Source organism: Periplaneta americana, chromosome 15, assembly GCF_040183065.1.
Source record: "Periplaneta americana isolate PAMFEO1 chromosome 15, P.americana_PAMFEO1_priV1, whole genome shotgun sequence".
NCBI lineage: Eukaryota > Metazoa > Arthropoda > Insecta > Blattodea > Blattidae > Periplaneta > Periplaneta americana.
Window position 1 is genome coordinate 106141123 of NC_091131.1, and position 23400 is coordinate 106164522.

Genomic DNA, 23400 nt, shown 5'->3' on the forward strand with positions numbered 1-23400 from the left:
CTTGATTTTCTTTCCTTCTTTCTTTCACTTTCAGTATTCCTCCCCTCTCTTCTTTTTCGCTTTCTTCTTTCACTCCTCCCTTATTTCTTCTTGCTACTTCGTTTCTTTTTCACTTTAGTTGCCTTTCCTTTGTTTATGCCGTTTTTTATTTAACTTAGAGAGCTCATTTATTTCTTCCCTTACACAATTTCTCCTCTTTCTTCCTCGCTTTTTACTTTTATTATTTCTTTCTGCCTCCTTTCGTTTTGTTCTTTTTCATTTTATTTTTTTATTTTTCATACCTTCTTTTTATCATATCCTTCATTCCCTTGTTCCTTTTTTTTCTCTCTTTACTGTTTCTTTCCTTTCCTTTCGTGTGCCTTCTTTTCTTCTCGTCTTCCCTCTCGATTCTTTATTTTTTTATTTACTCCTTCGTTTTCTCATTTCCCCTAGATTCTTTCATCCTTTTTCTATTAGGGATATGGTAGTGCTCCTAAAAATCCTGTCTCATTTTCTTACCGGATGCAGACCGCTCGTTTATCGGCAAATGATTCATATCTGAGCCTTCATGAAAGACTCATGAAACTAGGGTCATTTTTACTTCGACTTTTTTTTTTTTTTGTTTTGTTTTGTTTTGTAAGGAAACTGAAGTTAGGGATTGTTGAAAATGTATTACGTAAGATTGAAACACGGAGAAAGAACGCCATTGCTCTCTAAACAGTGTTAATGGATTGCATTTATATTTATTATTGAATTATTTATTGAAATCTTGATATTAAATCGGATTTAATTGTAATTTTTTGAAGATTGCTAAGGTGGTTTTAACTCTAAAATATGTACAGTCTTAGACAAAAGCTTTATCGTATAGATCAAGTCCCAGAAAGGAAGAAGTGCGCATGATCAGAGGACGAGCAACCTGGTTCACAAGAGAACGACTAGTTGAGGTAATAAAATTAGTTTTGTTTCGTTGTATGTCTGAACATGCGTGCTGCCTCCTTTCTGGGACTTAAGAAGTATCTGTGCGACAAAATTTTTTCTAAGACTGTACTCATCTCCGTCGCTCTCATTATTAATAGTTTAATTGAGATAAGTCGTAACATAGTGGTTGTACCGGAAGAAGTAGCTGGAATGAAGATTCTATTAATATAGATTAAATGAAGGGTTCAGAGCCATAGTGGACCAAGCACCACTTATTAAAAACGGAGGAAGCAAGCATTAAAGTTAAGTGAATACCATAGTTTAATGAAGATTGAGATATCATTTAGTTTGAATGTGTATACTTTATATTACTTTGCTATATGTTTCCATTGAATTACGGTGACTATTACACTTTTACTACGTCACACTACTTTCGACCAATAAAACAGTACGAAAGACGTATTTCAACCAATCATGACCGCTTATCGCACAATTTTATCGCGTCCCTAGCATTTGTTTAATTTTATCGCGTCCCTAGCATTTGTTTATTTTTATCACTACCCTAGCATTTGTTTCTTTGTTTGCCAACATTTCAAACTGCACTGGTCTGGCCGTCAAAAAACAGAAAATTACAAACCACTCCAGTCGATGCACATCACTTTCAAATATGACTCGCATTTTGGCATTCAAGAACAAGAATTAATAAAGATCACTGGTCATATATGAAGAGCACCATTCGGAAATCCTGAATGAGTTGAGGGATACACCATGTACACCAACGAGTTCACTTCTTTTACGCACACGTCCAATATAACATCACCTGAACCACCAAAACATTCAAATTTGAAAATTGTACTTTCAATAATTGTTTCTTTTAAAATTATCTATGTTTATTTTTTATTTCATCATCGTTAATTAAAACGTTTCTTGTTTATTTCATCATCCCTAATTAAAACTTTTCTAACTCTTGTTTATATTATTTAGGTTATGTTTGTTACAGCTTCTGCTATATATTATGGATAGTCACGTAACAGAGATTGTTTAATATTAAGATTTATTGAAAATCATCTGTCAAGTGACGTTGATTACTGGGATCCGGATGATTGAAATGGAATGTAAATGTTTTAATAAAAATGAAACTGAATCAACAAAGCTTTCTTGACTAGTAACAGTCCACAGAGTTCAATGATGATTCCATAGTTGGCACAACTGATACCGGTAACAAGAAAACATCATCATAAAACACTACTGCCATCTAGCGTAATGTTGAGATGGTACAATAATACATTTGAAGACAGTTGTATTTTCGTAAGCCAATTAATATTTTATTGTACACTTTGTTACTTCTAATCTTGATATAGCCTACTTTCTTCTAATCGTGTAATAGTAAATTAAATCCCACTCGAGTTTTGATTTTCTCTAGATAAATCAAGACCTCTAGTGAGATTACTGTTGATAACTTCATTTTAACTCTTGTTTTCTACGATTTTAGTAAATGGCGCTTGGCCCACTATGGTTCTGAACCCTTCAAATCTTTGTGTACATTTCGATTTATTTACGTCACTTGACAGTGCTTTGCACTTATCGTTTTTGTTTAACAGTACCCTTCATACATAGTTCATTTATATTTGCTGATTTCAAAATTCAACATTTGCAAACATTTATACAAATTAAAACAATAATATTATCATTAATTTATGAGGTAAACTTCAGTTACAGAAATTATTGACTTTTACATTATGAAACAGTTTGATAAAATATGGGACGTTTGCACGTCCCGACAAAAAATTACGAGATGCCGGACACCTGGGATAAAAAAGGGAACTGTCCCGATTTTTAAGCTTATTCATATCCGATTATAGCGGAGTAAATTGTCAGCGAAATGCTGTTTATTTATGCAGGCCTACATAGATATATTTTACGTAATGTGAGAGGCGATACCCAACAAGAACATAGGCCTACCACGCAAGCTGAATAAAGAAATATGGAGAGTGTAATATTGTTGTATAGTCAACTGTCCGAAGACAGATTTGAACCTCATAAGAGACATCACTAAGGCATCATTCATGAGGCAACTAAGCCAGGAAATAATGGGGTAGGATGGCCAGCTTCTTTTCACCTCCATTGCATACACCGCTGACTAGTAATATTACACTAATTAGACTTCAGATGTATACAAATAATTTTATTGTGACGTGAGATTACTGCCCGATGTAATAGATATAGACTACATATAAGTGAGAACCTCAATCAGAGGTAAAGTGTTATATTATTGATATAAAACTAGAATTACTCGGAAATGTTGTCGGGTCATAATAATCGAAACTTACTGGGTTAATTCTTCGCCCGACATCGATTTTATGACGAGGGCAACTGAAAGGATTCGTCCTATTAAAGGTGTTATGACGTGAGCGCAAAACCTGTTGAGGGGATTAGCTTGTACGGGGTTTCGCGTGTGCCGAGCGCGGACACCTGGAATTCCTGTCAGTCAGTCTTGTATTGTGCGTCGGCAAGATTTACGTGGTGTGGATGTGGTTCTGTTTCATTTTTTGTTAAATTGATTCATCCTTTTGAGGAACTAAATATTTCACGAAATGAAACATCCTTTGTTATACTATGTGATTTGCAAGAGATAAACTTATTTCATTTGTGTTATTGCTGGTTATCAAAATTGTGTTTCGTGAATTGTTGGCCTACAAGAGATTCATCATCAACATTAATAATTTCATATTTATTTCACCCTATTCAGGAAGTTTCAGGTCAACGATGTCAAAATGTTAATGACAGTGAATCACTCTAGCAAAAGGATCTTCCAAAGCTCGTAAAGGAGTTGCCCAAACAAACCAAACCCATTTTGATACAGGAGCAAAGAGAAGATAGAAGTCGTAATTTTTTATAGTACATGCATTTTATTTTTCCACGCTCGCATGTGGACAGTTGTGCTGTGCACTGCCTCTTCCGCTCTACCTCCGCGAATGTGGAAAGATAAAATGTATGCACTATACTTGACGAGCGACTAGCAAAGTTGTTAGGAAACTAAGTATATGTTTGACAATACCGCCTTGGAAGCTCAGTTGACAGAGCACTGGCTTATGACGACCGTGCGCCTGAGTTCAAATCTCGGCGATTGTGGAGTTATATTTATGGTGGATAAAGCCTGGATTGTGAGGGTTTTCTCGGAGTTCTCTCGTTTACTCTCGTCATTCTAGCAACACATTTTACAACAATTCCTTTTTCATTATCTTTGTCTCGAAAAATATTACACCACTTGTGTTTGCGTGTCGCCGAATCGATTGTCTGCCACTGTGCGTGTTCCTCGCGTTTTGTTCAAAGACCGGTAGATAGCAATGGTTGTGTATTCTAGATGACTTAGATTTGCATAGGAGGCACCGGAGCCCTCCAGGTTCATCCTGGGCTGATGGGAACGTGAGGACTCATGTAGGTCTGTTAGATACAGGAAATAACCACCAGAAGTATGGTATATGGATTTAATGACTGGAGAGAAATGAGTGATGTGGCGGATGGTCGGCAGCACTGTAGACATGCATCTCAGTCCATCACGGGTGCACAAAAAGCTTGATTGGGCTGGAGTGATTAGTGTTCGATAAACACCTCTGTACCTATAAGATTAATTATATGTTGGCCAGTTAGACTGTTCGAGTAAAATGAATAACGAGAAGAATACTGATTTCTCAGATGTGTTGATTGCAAACATAGTCCAAATGATAGCCTGTACTGGTGCCGAAGTTACATTTTAATAACTGTAACCTATTTGAGAAAGATTTCGTCCCTAATAAAAATTTGAAGCGAAGTATGATTAAATACTATCACTGTTTTCAATATAGTGAGAAATTTTTGTTTTTTTACACCGTCATAGATGTACGAACTTCCAACAATTCTGAGCTATTGATGGCAGGAAAGAGATTCCAAACTCTTTTGGAACCTTTACCAAGATAAGCTAGGTTCTCCAGGACTGGATCCAGAAGATAAATTCTCCTCTCTTGCCTTGCTTGTTGATGGAGTCGATGCATAGCTTCGAAACGTTGGATAATTCTGAATCTGTGGCACGGTGCAAAAACTCGAAAATTTCGCAGCCGTTCAATAAAGCGAAAGTCTCAAATCATACATACATTTCCCTGTATTATCTTAACTGTGTTATTGTGTCATACTCGAGGCTTGTATAATACTCTTATTAAGGGCCAGCGTTAAATAATTCCTGTCAGGACGGAGAGGACAAAAAAAAAATCCTTATAAGGACAACATTTTGTGATTAAAAATATATATTAAGCAAATGTGGGCACATGAACAGATTGTGAGTTCAACTTACAAATCAGTTGCACAATTCGCGACTTTGAAGTATCAAACTATCTGAAGCTTCTTTTGTCTTACAGTAGAACGTTATAAAAACAAACAACACAGACTATATGTACAGTAATTGGATTAGTGTTGAATACGTGAGTTATTGAACTAAACAGGAAGACGCTATGTGGAGACCATATTGCAACAAACCCACTGCGGGGATCTTAGCAAAAATGATGGTATTCGAAAACTGCCAGGATCGGAAAACCATGGACAACAGTAAGTAGCAAACAAGAATAGTTGTAGATACGTATACATCTATTTATAACGAAGTCCAAAAAATATCTATCATCAAGATATGAATGTTTTCAATATTATCTGTAGAGTCGTGAATTGCTAAATTTCGAATGTGGTTGTGTTTTATGTTCCTTTATATGTAATAGTAAAAGATGTTTGTTTGCTTCTATGCGTCATACCTAGGGGTGTGATTTTTTATATTAACGATATACACGAAATGTGTTAAAGCTTAATTCATGAAAATGCACTTCTTTGACTTTATGGACTTCTTTGTTTAGGCTAGAGTATCCTCTCTTTTCATAGTGTCCATATCTCGATTGTACTTCTTGTGTTTATTGGAATAGGTATAGTCCTTCTTTATAGCCTTTGAATTTTTAGTATTACTTTTTTTACAATGAATGAGGAGCTGGTTCTAACCTGGAGAATCATGAGTTTATTTCGAAGTCACCTTCCTCTAGAAAGACTCATTTCACCACAGCTGACGAGACCTTTCCAGCCTACCAAGTACTCCTGAATAGGAAGCCCATTTACAGCTATTGCCAGCCGAGTCAACTTTTTAATGTGGTGTAATTCCTCGCCTCTTCCTTTTTCAACAGGGCTTGAAACCAGCTATGGCGTAGTTGAGTCCATAATTTACAGGCATACAGTAGGATATTAATATTTAAAATAGCATTCTTTGAAAATTGTTCCTTTTCATAACATTTTTATGTAGGATTAGTTTTAATGTGTCGCAGAAGTATTTACATTTATTAATTTTCTTTTATGATTTGTTATAATTGCATTTTAATAATTTTAGTTAAAAGTTTATTATTACAATTAAAAAAAGTTTTTACTTACAAGACGAATTAAAATAATTGCTTATTTTTATTTTTCCTTGTTACACATATTGTCCACTAAAATGCATTAAGAAAAATGTATGTTTTGGAATACCCGTTATCCCGGGTTCATACATTGAAAAATACAGAAAACCTCGTATTAAGACGACACTGTGGAGTCTTGTGGTCACGTCTAATTCATTGAGTTGCTTTCAGTCAGAACAAATAAGCGCTTTCCCCTGTCAGCCAGATCTGGAGAACACTTGCAAAATGTGAGTGTCACGTCATCATTCTTTGTTTTAACGGTTTAACGCTTTCATTTAAGCTTTCTCGTCCGTTATCTGCGCAATTGCGACAGTTCTGTCATTGTTGCCAGTAGTTAAAGTCATTTCTTTTTAAAGTCATGTTCTATAAAGTTCGCCACGGGTCGGAATTTAATCTGGACTTCCGCCAAGACTAACACAATTTTGCCATTCGGCTGTTCGCCAGTCTTTGCAAGGCATTTCAATTGTGCTTTTCATGTTAAAGTTAATATATTTTTATCCTTCGAGTGTTCAAATCATATTTTCCACATGTGAACCGAATCTCCAAAGTAGAAGATTAATATGCACTATTCATCAGTCTTCATCTACACATTGACTTGTCTTTCATATTTGAACCCGAAAATTCGTTGTACAGTAAGGTCCGAAAGTGTTGTCACCTTGTTTGTATGTTGATATGAATCCATTTTGAACACTTCATAGCAGATGTGATATCCCTTTAGGAAATAATTAAGCAGCATGTCTCGAAACATCGATACCAGATAATTGAAGATTTGAAGCAAGCTGTTAGGGAGGCATTCAGGGAAGTCATACCGCCTTTTCTGCGGAAAATTTCACACAGGACATGGCACCGCGACAATGATGGTCCCATACTGATGTTCTGGATCACTAAACAAGCTGGAACGTAAAGTATCAACCATTGTCACACATCTGCTATGACATGTTCAAAATGGATGCACATCAACTTACAAATAATGGGGGATGTCAAAACTTTCGGACCTTACTGTAGAAAGTTTAGACATATAATGTGGTTCGGCTGTTTTTTTATTATTATTTTAGTCTGTTACTTTATATTACTGGATCAGTATCATGAGAGATAGTTGAGATGAAAAGAAATTGCCGGCAACATTGTTGGAGACAATGTGACCTGTGCGGGAGAACTTAAAATAACTGTCGGCCTTCTTTGCGCTAACATAAGGTTTAAACTTTGACTCTTGAAAAACAATGTGTTTGGCGCTGGAGAACTTAAAGGTCTATCGGTCGTCTTTGCGCTGAACTCAAAGCTCGCCACCTGTCGCCGATGATAGCGATGCGACAATACACGTGTCAATATATACTGTTTTTACTTATTTTTAATCGGTTATTTAATGGCCTTGTATCAACTGACGGTCATCTGGCGTTAGTGGAATTGGTGATAGCGCGGTATTATTTTTAAAAGTTTAATTGATTGGAAGATTCGTCATGAGATTAGCTGACATTTTCTTTACGTTTGCGAAAACCTCGAGAAAAAAAAAAGGCAATGGGACCGTGCCGATGATCTCCGTTCAACTGTTTGCCAGTTTCTGTACACTACAGTATCTGGAAGCTTAGTTGTGCCTTCCGGGTTTGAAAACTAGTCTTCGACGCCGAAAGCATTCAATACAGTATCGTAGGCTTACTCGTACAGCCGTTCGTCTGTTCATCAGTCCTGTGCAAGTTGATATTTATTTGATCGTTAGCGAAATTGATCAGGACGCAAGGCACAGAGCGCCTGTTTCTGTTACGTGACGTTTTGAACATTCATTCTCCTTCGTGTATGACATCACATCACATTTCCGTCTCGGGCGAAGGAATGCCTCACAGTCGATTCGGTATTGCAACCGTGCGTTCGAAATGAGGGATAAGGTGAACGCCCCCTTGGGCGGGGAAGATTTCTTCACGTTCTCTGCAGAAATGTAGTTGTATCAGTGCTCCCCACGCCTCTCGCATTCCCTTCGTTCAATTCGATAATATCTTCAAATTTATACGTTATGGAATTCTTTCTTAGGAGGATTGGAGGGATAGAATTGAATGGAGTGTTGCAGGGAGAAAGTGAACTAACCCACCTGGTTTTTACTGTTTTATTAAATCTATCACAGCTGTTGCAAATAAAATACCAGTTTTTAGTTTTATAATACTGTACTCATATTTTAGCATTGTTGTCTTCCTAGATGGAGCCCTGACGCTGTGCGGACTACACTTCACAAGAGTCCCACCGTATACTTGTGTAATATAGGTCGAGAAAGCCTCAAATATTGGTTTATGTAAATTCTTCGAGGATATGTTCGATCATGGATGGATGGATGGATGGGTAACAGACAGATGGACGCGCGAATGGAAAGAGGGATGGATGAACAAATTTGTGCAAACTAGGAGAATCGTTGGATGAACAGCTGGATGGATGCATATTGTTAACTTCAAGTTATTCTAAAATAAGTATGATATGCGTAAAAATGAAAATAATATAGATGTGACAGATATAGCAAAGCGTTCCATGGTCAGGTGTGATTGTGCATGCAGAGATATGTCGCGGAGAAAGCGGTGCTAGAGGAAGTTTTGATCGAGTATTTGATTTTCCTGCCAATATTGTTTCTTGAAATTACTCTGTATCTTTGTCAAAGTTTTTTTGTGTGTTTAAGTCGTATTTAATTGCATATCTAGTGAAAAATATCTTTAGTGCTTATTTTTGTATTTATACTTAATTATATTATAGTAATATTCGTATTGACATTTTCCTTAAAAAAAGTCATTTAATTTTATGGAAATATTTATTATTACAAGCAAAATATTAATATTTTCAGATTTTACTCCTACTTAGATTTTGTATCCGCAATTGTGGCCATGTGGATACGTATTCGCGTCCCAACCAAGCAGTTCCGTCTTTCGTCGATGGGACTGGAGTGTTTGTCATTTGTGTTGGTCCATAGCTACATACCTCTCCTACACCGCGTTGGATTGTAAGTCGGTAGAAAAGAAAGGAAGAAAAAAGAAAGAAAGAATAAAAAAGAAAGAATAAATAAAGAAAGAAACAAGAAAAAGAGAGAAAAGAAAGGAAGAAAAAGAAAGAATAAATGAAGAAAGAAACAAGAAAAAGAGAAAAAAGAAAGAATAAAGAAAGAAAGAAACAAGAAAAGAGAAATATGAAAGAAGAATAAAGAAAGAAAGAAAGAAATAAGAAAAAGAGAAAAAGAAAGGAAGAAAAATAAAGATAGAATAAATAAAGAAAGAAACAAGAAGAAGAGAAAAAATACATGAAGAAAAAATAAAGAAAGAATAAAAAGAAAGAATAAATAGAAAGAAACAAGAAAAAGAGAAAGAAGAAAGGAAGAAAAGAGAAAGAATAAAAAAGAAAGAATAAATAAAGGAAGAAACAAGAAAAAGAGAAAAAAGAAGGGATGAATAAAGAAAGAAAGAATAGATAAAGAAAGGAACAAGAAAAGAGAAAAAGAAAGAATAAATAAAGAAAGAAAGAAGGAAAAAAGAAAGAATAAAAAAGAAAGATTAAATGAAGAAACAAAAAATAGAAAAAAGAAAGAATAAATAAAGAAAGAAACAAGAAAAAGAGAAAAATGAAAGAAAGAATAAATAAAGAAAGAAACAAGAAAAAGAGAAAAATGAAAGAAAGAATAAAAAGAAAGAATAAAGAAAGAAAGAAACAAGAAAAAGAGAAAGAAGAAAGGAAGAAAAAGAAAGAATAAAGAAAGAAAGAAACAAGAAAAAGAGAAAAAAGAAAGGAAGAAAAAAGAAAGAAAGAATAAATAAAGAAAGAAACAAGAAAAAGAGAAAAAAGAAAGGAAGAAAAAAGAAAGAATAAATAAAGAAACAAAAAAGAGAAAAAAGAAAGGAAGAATAAATAAAGAAAGGAACAAGAAAAAGAGAAAAAAGAAAGAAAGAATAAAAAAGATAGAATAAATAAAGAAAGAAACAAGAAAAAGAGAAAAAAGAAAGGAAGAAAAAAGAAACAAAAAGAGAGAAAGGAAGAACACTTTTGCGTACATTTGGCAAGCTTGCTCTTTTTCATTGCTGTAATGTAATGTGTGGATGTAGGTGTTGGTAATATCTTTTGACGTAGAAAGAATATTTTCACTGCATAAAATGTGTATCAGCGACAGAAGTAGACGTTTCATAAGAAAATTTCTCAAATTGCTTTACAAATTGCAACAGCAAGAAGTTACGGTAAGTTAATTCAGTGTTATGGCGTCAGATTTATAATTTGTTATATTAATTCTAATTTAATGTTTATAATACACATTTTTGTAAATATTCGAGCGCTTAGTAGATAAGTTACTGCATATACAGAAAAGGGAAAGAGACTTCTTGTTGGAAAAATTCAAAATATACTTTTTCACTTTTTTTTGTAGATGCTAAAGGTGTAGATTTTTTAACACAAAAATGACAAAACAATCTCAAAATTTGACAGAGATGTGACATTCTGAATTTCAACGAGAAAACCAGTATTTTTAGAAAATATATTTAAAGTTGAACCAACATAAACTAAACTATATTGGTTATTTGAACATAAATTTGGTGAAATTTTGTTATGATCATTGCTTGATGAAATAGTGAGAAACTAAAAAGAAAGAAACTAAATAAATAAATTTTGATTAACTTCGTTTTTCAGCTCTTCTGTAAAATTTACTTGGGCGACAAGAGGCCCCTTTTCCCGTACAGCATCACAATGCACATATTTAGGCCTACAGTAATGCAGATTCTAGTATTTCTCTTTAGTTACTGTATATATAATCGGCTTTAATAATAATTACAATTTGCCACCATAATGACGAAAGTTGTCTTTTGTCATTTAAACTGCAAGTTAGTTCATTCTTTCTCTAAGTCACTCAGTTCCACTGCGAGATAAAACGATCAAGAAATATTAAATGAGGGATTTGATGAAAGGGGTTTCATATTCTAACTTAACGGCGTCTTTTGAAAACTTTCATTTCTCCCTTTCTCATAAACTGTGGGTTGATTTTCAATTTTTTTTATCCGTAGCGATTCTTAAAGCAGACATCTAGCTATGAACTTGATCTAATATCAGATATTATAGGATAATTTTTTATAACATCCCGCGCCGTGACGTCATCTTAAAGCGCCAGCCTAGAACTTGCTTTATGGAATGCGCACTGGTTCGAGTTCTCATGGGGCAAGAAATTTTCTCATAAAGTTTCAGCCAATATATGGAACTGGAGCCCACTCACCATCGAGGTGAATTTGAGGACCTACGATAGGTAACGAAATTCGGTTTCGAAAACCAACTATAATGGCTATGATCATGACACGATACCTCTGTCCTGGTTGGATGATTGCTCATCTCTGCTGAGACATGTGGTCGTAATTCCAGCAATCGGCTGAACGGCCTTGACCCTTCATGGGTCTTTGGCGTCATGGATTATTATTAATTGTTTATACCAAAGGGATATTTTACGTATTTAAAGGCATATTTTAAATCAGCTGTGTTCCTACCCTCCTCAGTAAACTTGTCATCACTGGTCTACTGTGCTCCAACCACGAGAAAGTCTCCAGGGAATGAAGGGAAGCGGGGTGATGCTGTGAATGAATGTTGATGTCATAAGATGTCATAAGGTCACACACGTGGGTACTCATATCTCTATTGGCTATCTCTCAAAGCACAAACCATTAACACATTTTTATACTACCCTAGTTACAAAATTAGATCACTGTTAATCTCTTGGGGCCGTATTCATAGACATTTTTAGCGCGGGTTTCCGGTGGATGATCAGCGTTTTTCGTATTCATAAACCAGTGTTAGCGATAGGATATGATTTGAATTCTGTACAAGTAACCAGTGGATAGCCGGGGCTAGCTTAGTACGCTCGTAGCGCGTGCTGCGAAATGTCTATGAATAGCACCTTTAGTCTTTTAATCCATCCATACAGGAAATAACATATGGAGGAGAGCGCATGATTTTTAAACTGACGTTGTAACTCTAATATTATCTATCTACTTCGCTCCAATAGATGACGCAATAGTAAGCACATTCCTTTCACGGTTTATCTCCTGGTTGGAGAACAGTACAGATTGTCTTATCGAGAGCCCAAATTGGGGAGAAGACAGTTATCTGTAAAGGACAACAGTGGCGGCACCAGCGTTTTTAATTTTATGAAACATTTGGGTGGACAGAAATTAATATTTCCTTATTGCCAACGCACTTGAAATTATTATGAGTTATTAAACTGCTAGTCAAGGTAAATAATTATTAATTGGCATACATTTAAATTTTAGTTTACGCACAACTTAGGTCCGAAATTAAAAGTAAACGAGTTTTTGAAGTGTTTTGAAACAAGTTTAACTCGAGCCAAAGCAAAACATATTTCTATTCGCCACAATTTACAGAATGGCTATGGCATCTACTCAACCAGCTAACAAGTGGAGGTAACCTTCGTTAATGAAGGTAAAGGTGACTGAAAATGATGATTCATGTCTGCTGAAATCTCTACCTTCCTTCCCCTTTAGAAGATGACTACGTCGTTAGAAGCTGTTGTTTGAATTAGTTGTGTAGAAACTGAAAGCAGCCAAATTTGAAAATGTGATATCTTCTTGTGGTCCGCAATAAGTAAAGTTCTACTTTTTTTCATTTTAAATTTCTACGCATAAAATTATCACAACATGCGAATCGATTTGTCTCCGCGTCGCATCGGCAGCCCTTACCCCCCTCTCGTGGATAGCGATGACTGTTTCACAAGACTACGTTGCGTAAAGTAACATTAACACATCACAGCGTTTCTGTAAGTATGCAATTGACAGTTAATTTTTTTAGGTAATTCATGTAGATCTCATAAGGACACTGGGTAGATAAAAGAACTGCTTCGAACACTTATAAATTACAAAATAATTTAAACATTCGTATTTTAACCCTTAAATTCACAAAGTATCCTATAGGGTACAACAGGTTAATAGGCTATATGTTATCATTTTAATAGAACAATAGAAAAAAATGGTAGGAAAATTAAATTTAACCAAAATTTCACAATACTATAATATTGTAAAAGGTAAAGATATCCCCGTCACACGCCATGAAGGCACTTGGGGGGGGGGCATGGAGGTAGAGCCCCATGCTTTCCATGACCTCGGCACTAAATGAGGTGGTGTGGTTGGCACCACGCTCTGACCGCCTTTTACCCCCGGGAAAGACCCGGTACTCAATTTTATAGGAGACTGAGTGAACCTTGGGGTCGTTCTGGAAATTTGGCAACGAGAAAAATCCCGTCGCCACTCGGGATCGAACCCCGGACCTTCTAGTCCGTAGTCAGCTACTTATCAACTGAGCTACCCGGCCTCCTATAATATTGTACAACATATAAAATATGGACATTGCGATAGTTGTTTTCTTTACAGTCCGACACGGTTTAATAAACTAATGTGTGTGGAATGAAGTTTTGCCAATTTAAGGGTTAAGGCTATTTGTTTATCCTATTTAAAAAATAGTTATTTATCCATGCCTTTACTAAATACTTTTGCGTTTGTAAAGTAGGCTTTTATTCAACATTACTTTATTTCACTAGTGAGATAAAGACTTTACCTCACAGTTTGAACTTTATCTCACAGTTCATTAGTATTTTCCTAGTACCCAGGTACCCATTTCTTTCCATTGAACTATTACTCAAGAAGTTACTAGATGTCACTACCTCTATTCCTTTATTACCATTTCTTAAATATACATACACTCAATCTCCTTCTCTATCTGCTACGTCGTAATTTGTACATTACATCCATATCTAATATGCATCTTTTTAAAATTTTGTAATAATTTACCTTTTGGGATGCGAGGAGACTTGAACCTGCGAAGTTGGGTTTATAGGTTTATAGGATTTTAAAACAACACGCGTTAGACAACTGAGCTAAACAGACACGATGATTAATTAAGTTTTAATATTCCTCTTAAGTTTACAGAAGTAAAATGTGAAATTATTTTAATCACATTAGTCCCGTGAACACTTCCAAATAATCCCTGAAACTTCAAAAAGACGAAAATACACGTTTAAAGTGAAAAAATATATATTAAACTTATATAATTAATTATAATTTGTTATTTATCCAACGCCTTAGATACCATTCTTTACTAACCATGGCCTCCTACATCATGACCTACCTAGTGCACGTATTGATTCTAAAATCCATGCAATCGTATGTGATTACATGAGGACTTATTTTCAACATATTTTCTTTTATAAAACATAATTTTTCGTTATGGTCATGGATAAAATTACGTATGGTACTTGTGAGCGTGATCTTTATTGCACTCGTGTAATTTAAGCACTCGGCTGACGCCTCGTGCTTAAATCTTTCCACTTGTGCAATAAAGATGCACTTACCTCACAAGTACCATAAATAACTATTTCGTTATGGTCATGGATAAATTAAATTTAACCAAAATTTCACAATACTGTAATATTGTACAACATATAAAATATGGACATTGCGATAGTTGTTTTCTTTACAGTCCGACACGGTTTAATAAACTAGTGTAAGAAATGAAGTTTTGCCAATTTAAGGGTTAAGGCTATTTGTTAATTAAATAAAACTTTGCCACAATCTAAAAGAATTAAATAATCATTTAATTCATATACGAACTGTAGTAAGCAATAATATAATTTTTTCATAGATCTTCAACATGTTGATGAGGAGAAGAAATCCATTTATGAGTCCTGCATCCCTTTACCTAAGTGAGAAATATAACATTCCCACTAGTCAGTGGAGTGTTTCTGGTCTTTTGTTTGGTGCACGTAGCACATTTCCTAAATTCACATATAATATTTTAAAAACACTCGGTCTCCGATTTTTTGAAATTCAAAAAAAAAAAAAAATATATATATATATATATATATCCTGTCTTTCTAAATTATTCTGTAGTGCTTTTATTCTGGATCTTTATGGTCACCCTAATTGAGAGCAGATTATTTTTGTTTAAAAAATATTTATATTATATCAAAACATAGATATAAGCACTCGAAGCAACCTCTGTCTCTGTCTCTGTCCTTAAAGTATCAGATTTTTATTTGAAGATTTTTCGATTGGAGATTTATAATTCTATGTATCAGATTTATTTGATTTAAAATTGAACTTTTGGATACATTTTGTCTAATTTATTTCATTTAACACTATTTCTTATGTCAAAAAATAAAATCAAGAAGAAAATACAGTATTTGAGTCCATTTCGAGTAAATCACTATTTTGAACTCAACTATCGCTTCTTTTAGGTATCATATTTCATGTAGATTATTCCCGGAAGAATTTGTTCTTGTACTATATACTTAACACATATAAACATACGGTACATATGGGAGTAACTAGAGACATTTATTTCTGTGAAAATCTCGAAATCGTATTTTTTCAGCACCATAATACGTTCTAATTATGTTTATTATAGCAAAGAGTAAATGTTTCAAGGTTTCAAACTGGAATTTTTTTCAGTTCCTATACAGCTGAGTGAGATAAGTCTTTAGAACAACTATTAATATGCGCGTAAATTTACATCGTGACACAAATTATTTATGGCTCTAGCACTGTATACGGTTTCTTTAACGACTGAAAGTAAAATATCCAGCAAGAACACTTGTCACAAGTACTGAATACTGTATTGTCTTGTCATATAAAATAAATGGAGCGAACTTGGTGTAAACACTTTCTGGTAAAATGCTGCACCACGGTGTTGATTAAGGTCAAGGCTAATAATAAAGAGCTTCCGCTTCATCTGTGGCGCTGTGGGCTGGTTTACCCTCTCTTACATCTGCCCTATTTTAGTGTCAGGTTTTATCTTCAAAGAGTGGGTGGATTTGTTTCGTGGAAATTATATTTTACTCGAATGATGCATTTTTTAATTTTAACGCTGCTTGTCAGCTACAGCTGTGATTCGAATCTTGCCTACGTAATACAGGTAAATGTCTCTGTTGTAGGCCTAAGTATAATGTACTGTATAGTTTCAGGTTCAGTCTGAAGTCACGATATCCCATGTCACGTGAGTCCCACTATACACTGGGTAGTCTTGTTATCATGCTAGACTAGGCGGCATTTCGGAAGGCGGTCAGCTGCTATATGTGCCGTAGTATTTCTGGTATGTGACGTCACAAGCTTGTACAGTAGAACCAATCGGAATCAGTCTGTAACAAGTACTTCCCGAGTTCGTTTGTTCACGTGTGAGTATTTCAATAAGTAAAACTAACATTTACTGTGTGTGTGTGTGTGTGTGTGTGTGTGTGTGTGTGTGTGTGTGTGTGTGTGTATGTGTGTGTGTAAGATAAATAAATGGAAGAAGAGACTGTAAAAAGACAAGTATTGCACAGGAAGACGCGGAAAATAGTGTTTTAATGTGTATAATTATTTAAAAAAACGTTGACGAGCAGAACGCTGCTGGCCATCTTGATGCTAACTGCAACGTTGCCAACGCGCAAGAAACGACTGCAGAAGCATGTGGTATGAGATTGAGAACCGTGCGAAGAATATTGTTAGTGAAGAAAAGAGGATTTCTTAGGTGTCATGCTTATAGAATCAACGGCTAAGGTTAATATTGTCTTTTGATAATTTAAATTCTCTCCTGCGCTATTTGTATTGCACGTGCGCGTGAAGCACGATGTGGCAATGTTGTACGCCGCCTGCTCTCTCTCAATCTGTCTCTCTCAACGCAAACGCTAGCAGACTATCGCCTTCCGAATTGCTGTCGACTCGAGCCGTCTAGAGCTGAGGGTCACAGTTCAAGACTAGTAGAGGCGATGGGTTTTTAAGGGCGATAAAATTCCTAACAGGGTCTCTTCCGGGAAGGATGTAAACCAGTGAATTCCTTTTCGTGGATTTATGGCACGTAAAGTCCCCCAGCTTGGGCGTTGGGCGAAGGGCTAACAACCCATCGCCGTAAAGAAAAAAACACAGCTTGTTACGAAACCGCAGCTTTACAGCATCACAATCATTCTGTTTAAACTTCGAAAAATAATCAAATGTTGACCAACAAGCTCACTTTTTGGTACGTTTTCTAATAGGATACTCTAGCTCAGAACAGACAAAAACGAACTATATTGCAGTTACGGGATTTATTTGAATTATACGGCAAGCTTATTTTAGGCGTCTGTGTATTTTTCCATGACTACTTACGCTTATGGTATGCGAATTCGATTTCGTGCGTGTGTTGTACGTTGTATGATATCATGTTATTGCGCCGCAACTTGAGGTGACCTCACCTCTGATGAGATTGCATTACGCAACCCTTTTGTTATATGGATTTGTCTTTTTCTTGGGTTAATTCCAGCATCCTTCTCAACAGAGCTCATATGCAATCCCAGCGCTTCGTTTGTCACGTTTTATACCTTGTGAGATGGTGTAATTGTAAGTTATTCATTCGTCTCAAGGTCTCCTTCCTCCTCGTCTTCCAATATGTAAGCCGACTATTAGTTAATTGTGTGCAATGTGTTAAAGAAAAAAAATGCAAATACTTTTGTTTAAAAAATCCTATGTTTTAGCTTAAACGTTACCGTATTTATTTTACGAAAGAGCCTGAACATATCAACGGTTTATGACCTGTCATTGGGATAATACACTACGCAAGGTACTATAAAAATGACTGTGCTTATATGAGTGCGTACCTAACTTGCAAGGGAGTTGTATTGGAGGGTAGACAGGAAGGGGTTGTCTTCTTCTCTACCGACAGTGTGTGCTCTTTTAGGACACAGAAAGAAAACCAAAGTAAACTGAGAACGACTGATTCATTGAAGATCTTCAGAAGGAAAAGAACACTTCCCCTTTCTGCAGGCAACTTAGTCTTGCAGGAACTTAAATGTATGCAGATAAATTCTAGACAAACCGTTTGGAAATGGGAAAAAATTACAGAAGAATTTTCAATTCGTATTGATTTTATCCGTCACCCGTCAAAATATTTGCACTTCTTTCCTCTATAGTTCTGTTCAGTTCGTTGTGAGATTATTAGGGCTCTTCCTTAAGTACGAATTTTTCGTTTTCTTGTTACTCTTCCTGTAACAATATGCAGATAAATTAGTTTGTAGTTCAAGTATCGACGTTTCCGTCTATAAATTTAGCGCGTGTTGCCTCGATTTCCGGCATGTCTTTCCCAGTCATAAGGAGAGGGTGCGTGTTCTTTGTCACGTGGCTGTTCAGTGTTTTCTCAAGTGACGATGTTAGAATATGCCAACCACATGAACAAGGAATACGCCGCTTGGAATCTGAACTGCATACCAGCCTCGACGGCAAAAGTTAGATGATGATGATGATGATGATGATTATTATTATTATTATTATTATTATTATTATTATTATTATTATTACTATCCGAACTATTATTATTATTTTTATTATTATTACGTTTCGGATAAAGTAGCTGTATCAGGATAGGCATCCTTGGTCGGTGCATTTTGTTTGCAAACATTGACTAGGGTTGTACCACAGTCTAGTATATGCAGTCACGAAGCTTGAGTTGTGAGGGTGCTAGAAACAATAGACTGTGCCGGTACTATTTCGCATTGTCTGTAATGAGGCGATATTAGCGACCCTAGTGGTTAGCAACAATCTATGGATGCTTATTTACTACGTATTGAGCTTCGTGACTGTATATAATACTGTACTAGACTGTGGTTGTACTGTCAGTTCACTGATATTTCAGCTATAGGGGATGGGGAACGCTCTTCCCAGCAGTTAATGTTTGTAAACAAAACGCACGGACTAAGGATGCCTATCCTGATACAGCTACTTTATCCGAAACATAATAATAATAATAATAATAATAATAATAATAATAATAATAATAATAATAATAATAATAACAATAATAATAATAATAATATAAAAATTGTGACCACGTAAATGGCACAAACATAAAGAAATAAACTAGTCGCTGCCAATCCAATAATCCTGTAGTAAATGTACTAGATTCTAACAATGTTTTTACTTTCTCACCCGATGAAAGCCGCACTTAGCCTATGAGTTTTTACTTCTAAAAATTTCTTCCCCTTTGGCCAGTACTGAACTTACGTTCTTTAAGCTTAGGGTTATATACCATACTACCGCTGTTTTCAACACCCAAGCCTCTAATTTCGTCGTTTATGGTGAGTGGGCGATCACGTGCGCGTTGCTTCATTTCTGAGGCGTTAATCATTATTAGTTAAATATTCCACATGGGTTCACTCCACTGGGCCGCGAATCATTTTAATGAGTCATTGTTCGAGATATGCAAATTGTTTGCTATTTAAGACTGAACTTCAATCTCTGTTTGTTTTATTACCATCGGATTATTTTTGTGTGCGCTTAGTGTTTTAATTGACTTGTTAATGAACATGAATTAAGGAAATTCCGGGAAGACGTCACGTCTACTTTCCTTTAAAGAAGTGAGATTAGATTGCTAATGCTAACAAACCTATAAAATACATATTTGTATAACTTGTTTAATCTCGTTATGACTTGTTTTTCCTCGCTGTTCATGATTCCTGTAAAGATCGTGTACGGTATATCTTTTTTTTTTTTATAATGTGATAAGGCCTTTTTTCATGTTTCATGTTCATCATTCCTCTTTGCGTTGGCTCGTATGTATAAAGTTGAAGTAAATGTTATTGCTAAGGTTTTCGTAATTATATAAACTACGATCTTTTTGCATTAAAAACCCATACTAAATTCTTTCCTGCATAGCAGAAATTGATCTGGAGGCCGTGTTTAGTTTATGCTAGAATTCGTAGTATTAACCACTATTTATATGCATAATAAGAAGTATGTACTTCTACTTCTAAGTATAAACTAAGAAAAATCGTAGTCTGCCGTGTTTGAGACTTTGTTAGCTCAGCATAAGCATTCGGTTTAATATGACAGAATTTATGCAAATTCGCGCTAGAAAATCCTACAAGAAAAGACGAGAACCATCAGAACGTGATTATAAGAAGTTGTATAGGTGTCAAAAATAAAAAAAAAATGTTATATGATCAATTTTTGTAATGGACTACTCAAATGTTGATTTTTTGATAACTGGAATTCTGTCAGTTGACTTTTGTTATTGTTATTTAAAATAATATTTTTTTTTAGCAAAATGATTCTATGATGTATTTGTAATACATTTAATTTACATGTAAAAACTCCGTGTGCGTACATGTAAATTTAATGACCAACATTTTGGGCCTGTCTGATTTTTACTTTACTTGTTATTTATTCTCTTCATAATTTGCTTTTTGTCCATTTTTTTTTTTTTTTTTGGTGTAGGCCTAAACTTCCACCTCAACTTTCATAGCCTGGATGGCTTTTTCTTTATCACCTTTTTTGCGGCGGAGTTTGCGACTTGTTTAATAATGCTGGGTATTTTTCTAGTAGATTAACAAACAGCAGTTATTCTCATGTTCTCTCTTCTACATTTCCCACTTCGTCGTAATTGTCCTTTTTCTTGATATATTAACCAAATTTTGAGGACAACAATCAATTTTTTCACAAAGAAATGAACATAAATGCATGAAAGGCGAAAACTAACGAATCTTAGCGGATAAACCCGAAGTACTGTCGATAATCGATTACCCTTGATAGTTTATACTACCGCCGCGTAGTACATACTTCGTAGTAACAGTATCAGGTTTATGCATACAAAACGAAGTACTGTATATACTTCTACATCTACTTCATGTATCTTCTACAGTCGAAGCAAAAGGTAATGCTACAACTTTATGCATACCACTCAATATAACAAAATCCGTCTAGCAGTTTATTGTAGCATGTAACTTACATACACAGATAGATATACTAGATGCATGGCGTGCTAAAAACTACTTTTATGGTATAAAATATGCTGAAAACATAGATTTTCATTGCGATCTCGGAATTGATTTTTGTATCATTGCTGTACATCATCATCATCATCATCATCATCATCATCATCATCATCATCATCATCCGTGGTGCGACATCCCATGAAAGATCAAAGTCGATCTGCCGACAACTGACTAGCCTTACGTCCACATGTCTCAGCAGAGGTGAACGATCATCCAAACAGTACGGTGGGTAACGTGTCGTTAGCACGATGACCTCGCCACTCAATGCTGACTTAGGAAACCGGATTTCGTTACTAATTGCAGCTCCCCATTTCCATCACGATGCTGGATGCACATCATTCCCATACACTGGCCAAAATTTCATGAGTAAATTTCTTCCCCATGAGGGCTCGAACCAGCGCGCATTCCCTACCGCTAGTCCAAGGCAACACTTTCCCTTTGAACTTGGTATAAAAATCAGTTTCCAAAATAAATGGGAATATACTCGTATGTCGTGAGGTCTCCTTCAAAACCACTCGTATTATATGAGTAAGTTATCACAGTCTCATTGTGTCTGATTGTGTTTTCAAGAGGAAGCTCATATGGAAATTAACCAGAACAAACTCTTCCTTTGATTTTGTGGAGAAGTACAGAAAGGCAACTAATATGTTCCTATGTACAGTACGGTACCTCTCTCTATAGTTTTTAATATGCTCCAGCAGATTTCTTGAAGAACTATTAATTTAGTCGAGGTTTTCCAGGAAGTGGTTTCAGTGGTTTTACGAAAAGACTGTTTATAGTATTTTAGAACAGACCAAGCCGGTCATTACAAACTCTGCGTGGAACAATTCTGTGTTTGCGGCATTCTCATTTATAATCTACCTCTTCAAGCGTCATATACTGTTACTCGGTCAAACTCTCTTCCCATTTCTCTCAGGAAGATTTATTTTTCCTCCTTTTTACGTAGTGAGGCCCGGTTCTTGCTTAGCTAGCTGTTTCTGTCAAGGAAATGGGGTTCGGACCCCGACATTTTCGAAATGTGGAATATGAAGCAGATTTTGTCCGTGTACTTCAATGTCTTATTCTTGCTTCACTTCTGCTCCATGGAATTGCATATCATTTTATCAATTCAATTTATGACTTAAGACTTTTGCGGTGTACAGTGTGGTGCAAAAGTTGTGGGTTTTTGTAATGTCTTATAGATTTAGGTCTTCCGCCTAGACTTTGTGGATAGCGTGGCTCCAAATTATTATGACCTCCTGATCTGATATGAAACGACAAAGCTACTAAACACCTGCCATTCGTTACACTTGCATTCTCCAGTTTCTACCTGTAGGTCTATATTAAAGGTTTCATTCAAATTTCCTTATTTCTAGTTTTTTTTTATAGTTCAATATATATTTTCTGACCAAGTCTTGCATACGCAGCTGTAGATGTAATAAATATAATTTCGGCGGTTTGTATTTTGTAAATGTGCCTTTTAATCATTCTTCATATCTCTGAGCTATATGTAAAAGCAGGTATTGTCATGAGGCAGGTGTTGAGTCGGTTCTTGTTTTAGTCGTCCCTGGTAATCTTTCTGTTAGCTCTTGGATTCGAGAGTTCAGACAGTGCCGAGGATGTTGGCCTTAGCATGGCTTCATGAAATAAAGCTATGTTTTCCGTGTCGTATATTTATGGTACTTAGAATCTTGATAGAGGGCTACAGGAAAAAAAAAATGTGTCAATTCCCGCCCACGTCCAATTTCGACACTGAATAATCTTTGCTATTGAAAGCGTCGTACTATTACTACTACCACCCTTTGCCTTTAGTGCCTGTAATGTACCCAATTTAAGTGGCTTATTTTTCCTATTTTCATTAATTTCATCAGTATAAGGAAAGTTTTTCACTGGAGCAACTCTCAACCGCAATTCAACTGTACTTCAACGCAACTACAGTTGTTATTATTAATGCATCAAAGAGAACAAGATGCATACCTTCTCACTCTTTCAATCTCAACTCAACTGCAAGTTAAGTTGATCAACTGAGTTGATAGTAACTGGGTGTGTTGTTTATTTTGGTGATTGCAGTTGACAGTTGCTATTTGTATGTACAAAATGGCGTGCTTACAGGTTGAAGATGATATCAACTTTGTAGTTGCTGAACTCAAAGTTGCTCTGGTGTGAACAGACATGAATCTTCAAGGCAGTTAAGCTGCAACTACAACTCAACTTGGTTTCAATTGTGGTTGAGAGTTACTCCAGTTGGAAACCTCCGCAATAAATAGCGAATCCTAAATAATGAAATTGCGATAT

General features: G+C 35.6%; 1 protein-coding gene across 2 annotated transcripts in view; it reads left to right on the top strand.

Moving 5' to 3' along the window:
- Positions 1-23400, top strand: part of LOC138715254 (protein FAM107B) — a 520167-nt gene that overhangs the window by 478191 nt on the left and 18576 nt on the right. The window lies entirely within an intron of this gene.